Source organism: Pristis pectinata, chromosome 4 (genome assembly GCF_009764475.1).
Source record: "Pristis pectinata isolate sPriPec2 chromosome 4, sPriPec2.1.pri, whole genome shotgun sequence".
Classification (NCBI taxonomy): Eukaryota; Metazoa; Chordata; class Chondrichthyes; order Rhinopristiformes; family Pristidae; genus Pristis; species Pristis pectinata.
Genome location: NC_067408.1, coordinates 90554544 through 90564910, shown reverse-complemented (window position 1 = coordinate 90564910; position 10367 = coordinate 90554544).

Below are 10367 nucleotides of genomic sequence, written 5' to 3'. Positions count from 1 at the left end.
AGTCCGGTCAAACTACTTCTGTCTAAGCCACAGTGAGTGAACCAGCAATCCTCCCACCATTACAGAGAACCTGTCATTCAATGTGGATGCACAATGACCGTTCTGGATCTGCTATTTATTTCCCCCACCCCCAAACTTCGTCCTGAATAATTTACTGAACTTGTATCTCCAGCAATTTTCATTGCCACTTCTGATGGGAAGGAAATGAGAACCAACTGATGTGCAGCAACCTGCCACAAATATGATAATGACCAAGTAATCTTCTATTACTGGACTATTTGCATTTTGGAATTGTGTGCATACAGGAAAAAGAAATAGGAATCAAGGAATGTGCAGTATTCCATTTGAGTATTTGGGTAACTGCACCCAGTTGAAATCTGTTCTTACTGACAATGAGGCAGAAAAAAACTAACAAAGATACCACAATAAAGATATCAAAAGGTGGAGAGAGACTTTTAAAGTGCAACATCATGACTGGTCTCTAGGAAATAATAATTAAAAAAAGATAAACTTTACAGCCCAATTCCTGATACCTGAAGAGCATTACCTGTTAATCTCAGCAGAAAATTAGCCCAATAATACCATCACCAGTTTAGCAATAAATAAGCAACTCCTAGCCTTCCCTGCCCCCACCCACCCAAGCTGCACCATTCATTAAAGCCACCAGTGGTTCTAATTGACTATCTGCACACCTGCAAAGTAAACAGGTGAATAAACCACATTCATTATTGGCATGATTTGATCTGATTTTTGCATGTTATATTCCAAGAGGCACTGGGTGCCAGTCTGAGATACAGCTGTCGCCATGCCAGGCTTCAACACTGATCCAACAAAATCATTTTGACAGGCCTGATATGCAAGTTAAATGTTTAATTTCATATCAGTCTGTCAAAATCCACACCTCCGCTGTCAATGGGTCTCTGAGTTTATCAAAGGTGTAAAATAAAAATGATTAGCTGTTTGATCAGTGCTGAAGGCTGAGCAGCTGACAGCTGTACTGCGAGACGCAAGGTCGGGTAATATTCCAATCCCATTAGATCAGCTGTTTCAGCTCTCATTTTATCATTTTACAAATGCATTTTGCAGCAATATCTGTGATGAACATTTCTCTGTGTTAATATTTGATTACTTACAATATAGGATGAAAGAAACCCACTGCCAAGGGCTGTATGAGATGTAGCTATCTGCTGTAATCTTATTTTCTTCCCCTTCACCATTATACTTGTCTTTGCATTGGTGCAGAATAATAAATTTAAAAAGGGCCATTGAGGATATCATAGCTCATCCCCCCAATACCTGGTATCACAGCATTCAACTGCATCTGGCTGAAACTTAATGCCTGTGGCTTCAGAACCTAGGTCATTTCCTTTTGTTAAGCTTGCTCTATGGACGGTTGACGTTGATGATCTTCTCTCAGAAGCGAGACTGGCAATTCTACAAACAGGCAATCCCTACATGAAGTATCACTCACAAGAGCAGAGCCTTGGACACCTGGTTGTACAATGGGTCCTGACAGGACAAAAGATCTTAAGCCACCACCTCACCATTCCCTGTGAAGCACTCCCTGCTAGCACCATCTTGGTATTGGCATTGGTATTGGTTTATTATTGTCACTTGTACTGAGGTACAGTGAAAAACTTGTCTTGCATACCGATTGTACAGGTCAGTTCATTACACAGTGCAATTACATTGAGTCAGTACAGAGTGCATTGATGTAGTACAGGTAAAAACAATAACAGTACAGAGTAAAAAGATAACCTTGTTGAGTCAGCAGCCTGACACTAGCACATTTCTAAGCTTCTCCATGTACATTGAATTTCCTCAAAATCTGCATTTTGGTCCAAAGTTCAATGTTTGAAAGCTGACAGCTTTTTCTGGATTAGTATCCATCTCTGCCTCACACACAAGATACCACATTTCTAAACATCTAAAGCGTAAACAGAAAACCTCCTGTTCCTATTCGTTCCTCCAGGCTTGAAGACCTGGTCTTCCCAGAGGCAGGACTTGGACATTTACAAGCAGCTGGTGGCTGCTGCATTTGTGCAGTACCTGGGTTAGGCCACAGCTGGGCTACGGCTTTCCAATTTACTGCTGTGAATTATAGGAACCAAATCAAGCAATGAAGCCACTGGTGTAAAATAACAAAACTAATCCTAGTGTAGAGACAGAGCATGTCTTGATAAGCTAGGACCTTTAGCCTTGAAGAAACATCTGTGCGAATGGTGAATGACACAATTTCCATTCCCTCTGTTGCCAGTGGATTATGCCTGTAATGTGCAAGCTCAGTCGGGGTCCATCAAATATGCTTCCTGCCAATGAGTGTACAGACTGAACTTTCCGTTCGCAAAACACAAAAAGTCAGCATGCAGGCTCAGCAAATAACCCAGAAGAAAACGGCATATTTGCCTTTATTCCAAGGCGCGTGGAGTTTAAAAATAGAGAAGTACTGTTAGAATTGTACAGAACGTTGGCAAGGCTGCAGCTGGAATACTGAGTCTGGTTTTTGGTCCCCTTGTGTAAGTAAGGATATACTAACAATGGAGGCAGTACAGAAGAGATTCAGTGGGCACATTCCTGGAACGACGGAGTTGTCCCAACATGAAAAGCTAAAAAGTTAGAACTGTATTCTTGGGAGCTTAGAAGAATAAGGAATGATCTTCCTGAAACATACAAAATCCTAATGATGCATAGGATAGATGTTGAGGTGTTTCCTCTGGTGAAGGAATCTCAGATGAGGGGATGTGGTTACTAGATAAGGGGGTGGTCGTTTAAGTCTGGGCTGTGTAGGAATTTCTTCTCAGAGTGGGGAATCACTGGAATTCTTTACCCTAGAGGGTTGTGGAGACTAGGAGGTAGTTAAGGGAGAGTTAATACATTTTTGAAAGGCAATGGGGAACTGGCACAGAAGTGGAATCAAGGCCTGGGGCAGATCAACTATGTCATATCAAATCACAGGGTAAACTAGTAAACTGACCTACTAGGGCTCCTTTATTTTTGCGTTCCTGTATTTAGGCCACCAGAAAATAACAGGGAAAGAACTGTTGTGGAAATGTCCAAACCACACATCATGTTGACTTGAATGTATGTCACCATTCCTTCATCAACGACGGCTCAATTTCCCAGAATGCCCCAGACTAATAGGATTGTGGATCGTGGGATTCACAAGGAATGCGGTGGTTCAGGGAGGAAGTGCACTACCATCACCTTCTTAGAGCAAGGAGGGATAAGCAAAAACAGGTGCTTGCACACTCCAGAACAAAGTTTAAAAAATGCTCTTAAGCACAGCAGGCCAGTGGCACTTAAGGTTTCATGTTTGGCAATAAGAGGGGCAAACGTGGGAGAAACTGCTTGAAGCAATCATTCACGCAAAGTTTAGAGTGTCCCACCTGGGAGACTGGCTGAGCTTAAAGTACTCCAAGTATTTAAGAAAGATCTAGATACAATAATAGAAAGGCAAGTTGGTATTCTCAGAGATCCAATGAGCTGCAGGTCCTTTTTAAATGAAACATGCAACTAATCGATTGTTTCAATGCACTAAAATCAAGCCGACACTTCACACTGCCCAGAAGCAGACTTCATAAATCAAAGTTGCTCTTCTCTGGTAGGTAAAGAAATTTTCCTTCAATCGTAACACTAAGCCACGTGGGCAGGAAGATTCCAGGACTGAACCATGCTGAGTTGACCTCTCCACGTCCATTTCCATATGATTGTCCACTAGGGTGTGGGTATCAGAGGCCTTCAGCTAAGCTCTGCATTGGCCAGGACCTTCCCAGAGCAAGGAACCCAAAGATGGTGAGAGAACAAGGGGCAAAAGTGAAAAGCAAAAGCTGAACAGAAATCAAATTCAGTACTTCATTCTGTCCAGTAGAGGGCAGCCTGGAACCACAATTCTTCCCTTGCTCAGTTATGAAAAGAATGGGATTTATATAGCCCCTGCAACCCTCTCAGGAGATGACATTGGCCTTCAAGGTCATTTTGAAATGTAGTCACTGCAACGTAGATAAGCATGTAGACTGCTTAAAAAGGAAATTAAATAGCAACTTTTCTGACCTCAGGATATTCCAGAGCATTTTTCAATTTATCACATTAAGAATAAACGTTAAGCCGGACACCAAAAGAACTCTGCAGCTTTTCTGTATTGTGTAGTATTATGGGATCTTTTCTAACTACATAAATAGGTACTTCTAACAAAGAATCAGTTAGAAGTGGCCTGATCATTAATCGACAATTTACATAGCAATTGTAATGGATGTTTCAGTTATTCATGTAAACATATTCAGATTGAGTCAAATATGACAATATTAGGTAGAATGAATAAAAACTTGGCCAAGGAGCTAGTTTTTAAGGAGCATGTTAAAGGACAAGACAGATAATGGGGAGGAAATATTCCAGAGTTTAGTCCAATTGCTCTAGCCACGAGAGTGAGAGCTATGTGTGATGCCAGTGATGGAGACTCAAGAGTTCTTGGAGGGTGCAGGGCTGGAGGGGGAAAGAGGCCATGAAGGCATCTGAACCTTAACTTTAATAGCAAGGCACTGGTAGTCCAGGAATAAACAAAGGTCAATGAACAGTGGAGCATTGGGTGAATGGGCCAGTGCAGGTAAGGATGGGATTTGGGAGGGAGGAAGATGGGAGAATGGCCAGGAACCCACTCAATTGATCAGCTCAGAAGCTAACTAAAGGTTGAAGGGGATCTGAACCTTAACTTTAATAGCAAGGCACTGGTAGTCCAGGAGTAAACAAAGGTCAATGAACAGTGGAGCATTGGGTGAATGGGCCAGTGCAGGTAAGGATGGGATTTGGGAGGGAGGAAGATGGGAGAATGGCCAGGAACCCACTCAATTGATCAGCTCAGAAGCTAACTAAAGGTTGAAGGGGAGTTTAGCAGCAGATCACGCTGGGCAGATGTGGAGAAGGCCAAGACGTGGAGGTGATGTCAGTGATCTTAACGAAGCAGAGCACAATAGATCAGGAATTTTGCTCAGCACCAAGTAGCTCAGAGCAGCTTCAAGCCATTGGGTCAACTTCAGAAAGGGAGTAAGAGAGAGAAACCAAGTTACCTTGAGGGAACAAGAATTTGTTTTGACCAATGTTATTTGGAGAAAATGGCAATTCCCTCAGCGTGGTTTTACACAGGCAGTGGAAAGGTCAAAAAGGTGGAGGAGGTCAACAGACAATATGGTATCAAACAACATGCTCTGGAATATCCTGATGTCACTGAGCAGCAAGTAGCTGAGAATAGGCAGGTTACCCAGCAAGTTAGTTTCTTAGCAAATCCCAGAGGAAACAGTGCAGTGATGGGGTGGGGAGCAGGGGCAGAACATAGTGAGAAGGAAAGCTGATGTAGAAGACCCTCTGTCCATGATTGGATAGCTGGGAGGGTAGAATCTGGATGGCGACTCAGCTGGACTAGAAGAAGCACTGAAGGAGGCTGGCAAGATGGATTGTATCAAATACAGGGACAGTAAGTTGAGGAGGAAGAGTGGATCATGGTTTCAGGAGCAGAGGTTGAGATCAGTGGCTTGAATTAGGCCAATTTCAATGTTGTGGCAAAGGCAGAAGCTTGGTTGGAGGATTCAGCTGTTGTAAGAAAGTTAAGTGTGGATTTGCAGGGAGACAGTGAGGACTAAAGGGTCAACAGAAATCAGCCTGTTCCCATCAGTGAATGGCCCAGTGTCTGAAGGGATGGATTCTGGTCAGAGGATGAAGTGCAGGTGTGAGGAAGAGAGAGGTTGTGATGTGGAATCACTGTTGGCAAGGGTGATGGAGAGGAGACGATCAGGGCTTTCAACAGGGAGCTGAGAAAATAACTTGACGGAAAGAGGAGAGGATTGCAACTGACTGGATTCTCAAGAAACTTATGTCATAATCATTTCATGACTCAAACAATAAACTGTGACTTTTACTTGGGTGGGGGCCGGGGGCAGGGGGTGTGGAGTGGAGTAAAGTGAAGGAGGCAAATTTAAAAATGGGAGAGGTCAGTAGCCTGGAGTCATCCACCGCAGATTGGATGAGAGTGAGAACAAGTCAAGTCCTGCTGTGCTGCCATAGCGATTAAATGACTTAGAGCCATAGAGTAATACAGCACGGAAACAGGTCCTTCGGCCCAACTCGTCCATGCTGACCACAGTGCTCATCAAGCCAGTCCCATTTGCCCGCAGTGGGTTTGGTCCATATCCTAAAACCCTCCTATCCATGTACCTATCCAAATGTCTTTTAAAACCTGGTGCTAAAGGGTCAGGTTAATGAACTTTTAGGTTCAATATGGGAGAGAAACCAACAGCAGTGGACCTGCAAACGGCTGAGAGTTAAGGGAAAAACCTGAAAGGAAAATAAATTGGTGAAAGAGAAAAGATTACCTGGGTGGCAGTGACAGACTTTTTGCTTTAGCACAGTAATTGGCAATTTTCTTTTTAAATTATTTCATGTCTGTGTGCTTCAGTGAAAATAACTGCTGCTGACATTCTGGAGGTTGTGTGCGATTGCTTCAAGCTGCTGCGCAGGGAGGAACCCAACCTGTCACATTACTCTCCATCAAGCCTTGTACTGAAGCTGGGAAACATGGACATTCACAGTGGTTGATGAAATTCTCAGCCAGGTAAATCATTGCACTTGCACGAATACACATCACATTCAAGTGCTAACTATATGGTTTGATCATTTGCTCCTCCTAGAATATATTATTCCAGCTTTTATCCCCTCACATCTGATGGAGAACAGTGTTGTGGTTAAAATGTTTCCTGTGACCCCGTCACTGAATCACTTAAACAGGCCTGTTCTACTTAACCATCAAGGGCTTGGTGGCCGAAAGCTGAAATTCAAAAGTCAGGGTGTGATTCAAAACCCAAATGTATTTTGTCCTTCAACTGCCCACCAGAAGGTCCAAGCCCAAAGGGTCAACAGACCTCAGGGAACCAAGAAGCCAAGTCCAGCTGCTCCTCCCAGCTCAGGGAAGCAGAGAAATGCATAGTTTGGACTCTTTAGTCGAGGCATTATCCATTACTGACCCAAATATGTTATTCAGCCCAGCGGCAAGGATCTGCTGGCCCCGATTTAATTAAGTAATTAAATCAGCCCTCGTCAGTCAAGCCATACGAGAATGCCGCAAGATTAAAAGCCGTCACAGTGGTGGTATGGAAATGACCTGGGGCAGAACGGTGGGGGGGGTGGGGAAGGTGGTGAGCCTGGACAGCTTAACGTATGGCTGCTAATGGTGAAATGGTGTATATCGTGGCCTAGCAAGAAGACAGGCTTGGCAAAGAACTGATACCTGATACTTCGGAGTTGCATAGCTGAAGGAGATTAAAAATAGGGAGAGACAAGATCAAACCCTACTGAAAATATAACAGGAACTGGTCAGACCAGAAGCCCTTGTAAGGCAGGAAGTACAAGGGGTCATTAACACAGGATTGGTCCGAGTTAGGATACAGGCAGCAGAGGCGTTGGGTAGCTCAGATTTATGGAAGATGCAGGTTCACACAAAACAAAACTGCACATTTAAATAATCCTTTGCTTTTTCCTTTCTGAATCCAATTTCAGTAGCTGCGTTCTGGGCTTAATGAGTATGTCAACCACATCACTTAGAGTAGACATTTCCCTCAGAAGGAAGACAGTTTTGAAATGCTCCTAATGTGGTGCAGGAGGATCTAGAATGCACACATTGAGTTTGTATCCAACCTACTCATTCACAGGAGTTGGGAGGTGCAAGGTACCTTTGCCAGTTAAATACCATCTTTTCTCTTTTTCTCCTTTTGATTCTCAGGGCTGCAAGAATCACAGCACTTCAAGCCCAAATTTCGCTGGGCTCTGAACATGAAATTGCTGTTTCTGTTAATCTGCGTTTCCCCTTGATCTAGATCAATGCTTTGGTTCAGTTGTGAGGTATGGGATTTGGAAACATTATTGATACTGACTGCAATTTTGCAGAACTTAACAAAATAAAAATCTTTCCAGCTGTCCTTGTTTATTCACTGCTGCTAAGAGTGATGTAGGAGGATGTAGAGACAGCAACGTTCCTTTCACAGTAGTGTAGCAGTTAGTGTAACGCTATTACAGCGCCAGTGACCCAGGTTCAATTCCCGCGACTGTCTGTAAGGATTTTGTACGTTCTCCCCGTATCTGCTTGGGTTTCTCCGGTTTCCTCCCACATTCCAAAGACGTACAGGTTAGGAAGTTGTGGGCATGCTATGTTGGTGCCGGAAGTGTGGCGGCACTTGCGGGCTGCCCCCAGAACACTCTACGCAAAAGATGCATTTCACTGTGTTTCGATGTACATGTGACTAATAAAGTGATCTTAATCTTACTCCAGTTTCCTCAAGCTGAATTAACTGAAACAAGCTTGTTTATGGTGATCATTGCAATTGCACAGCTGGTGTGGTTAGGAGTTAAGGTAGGGATGGGAATAGACCAGCTGTCTTACTCATGGTTTTTAATCACGTACTCCTTACTGGCAAACCAATTGACAGCAGGATTTAGTTCCTTGGGGGATGCTCCCACTCCCAGAAACAGCCAGTACTCATAGATTGTCCATACCTTTGGAACAAATTAACTTCTTGCTTCACAATTTCTGAGCAGAAAGAATAAAACTTGAATATTACAACCCAAAATTTCCTTGGAATTTGTCTGGCTGTATGTAACAAGATTAATATGGAAATCCCTTTATGATCTTATCCAGGATGGAAAACACTCCCAGGTCCCCTTCTGGTTACATTTATACATTCACTGTCCTCACAACTACTGCCCCCAATGCTTGAACACATTTTATGCATCAGCATGCACCTCATGCACAGCTGCCACACACATCTTCGGAACACCTACAACCTGTCACACAGTAGCCTCACTCTACACTTCAAGCTGGAAATATTAGCATGGAACCAATGGAAGACTTCAAGAATAGGAAGAGACACAAGGGAGACTGCAGATGCTGGAAATCTGGAGCAATGAACACAAGATGCTGGAGGAACTCAGCGGTCAGGCAGCATCTATGGAGGGAAACGAACAGTCGACGTTTCAGGACTGAATGAAAGGTCTCGGCCCGAAACGTTGACTGTTCATTTCCCTCTATAGATGCTGCCTGACCATCTGAGTTCCTCCAGCAACTTGTGTTCGTTGTTCAAGAATAGGAAGCGGTCTTTCTGCATTTGAAACCCTGGTACCAATGGATCGACGTCATTAATGAGAGAGAGCACTGACATCAGTGATGGTGAAGTGAGAGTAATTCTTCTGCTTTCTTTCACAATAAACTTGCCTCACAAGATTTCTCCTTTACACATAAAGACATGTTCACACACATAGCATGACAACTTGATGCTACCTTACGATGCTGATTATCTGCTGAAGTTTCCCTTTTCCATAAGCTTACTCTTATTCCTCTGCTCTTTTTCTTGGTCTTTCGGGCATGGGGGCAGCAACGGTTGATTCACAAAGCACAAGTGAGCAGTAGCAATTACAGGCAGAAGGAAAACCCCAGGAGACAGCTGGCTGGAGGTCGAGTTCACACCTGGCTCATAGGAGCAGGATTTGGGGACACAGCCTTTAATGAAAAAACGCTCTCTGTTCATCAGTAAATTCCTGAACATGTTGTATGCTGACCATTGCACGGTGGTGATTACGGAAGTGTGAATCTGCAAATAATGTGGGATCTCAGCAAGTGACATGTGCACTCGCAAGACAGCCACATAATGTATTGTCATCTCAATAAGTAAGGCACCAGAGACTTCATGCGTGAATTGTTGAAATCAATAATAGAAACTCTCAGAGACAGGCACCGAGTTCCAGCACTTCCTCCCCCCTTAAAAGGCTGGGAGATCAAGTGGAAAATGGCTTCAACTGCAGCCTTCTCTCCTATAGTTCAACTAAACAATCCCAGCCAAAGAGCACAAACAGTCATCAATGGAAGACGAGGACAGTCATATCAAAGAATAACAGCAGTTCTGCCTGCCCTAGTCCCTGTAGATCAATTGTCCAAGTCTATTTCTACAATGTGCAAATTGTTTATGAAATTACCAAATACATAGAGTTCTCTTGTAGAAACCGTGAATCCCGAAATATCATGTGACATTGATATGAAAGTTGATACTTGGTATATGCGGTTTACTGGAAGATTAAAGGACCGAGTGATGTTAGGCAAAATTATTCATAAAGAGAGCAAGTACACGTAACATTCTCATTGAAAGTTCAAGATGTTGTCAGTTTTGTTGCCCCTTCCCTTCATTGCCATGTTCTGTGGCCACCACACCTCTCCAGGCACTAGAAAGATTGCTTAAGAAATCCATTCCTTACATCAGTCAAATCACAGATCTGACGTTAGTGGTGTTCAGTGACCCAGTGCGGAATCCCGTAAAGACTCGTGGGTCAAGTCAGGAAGA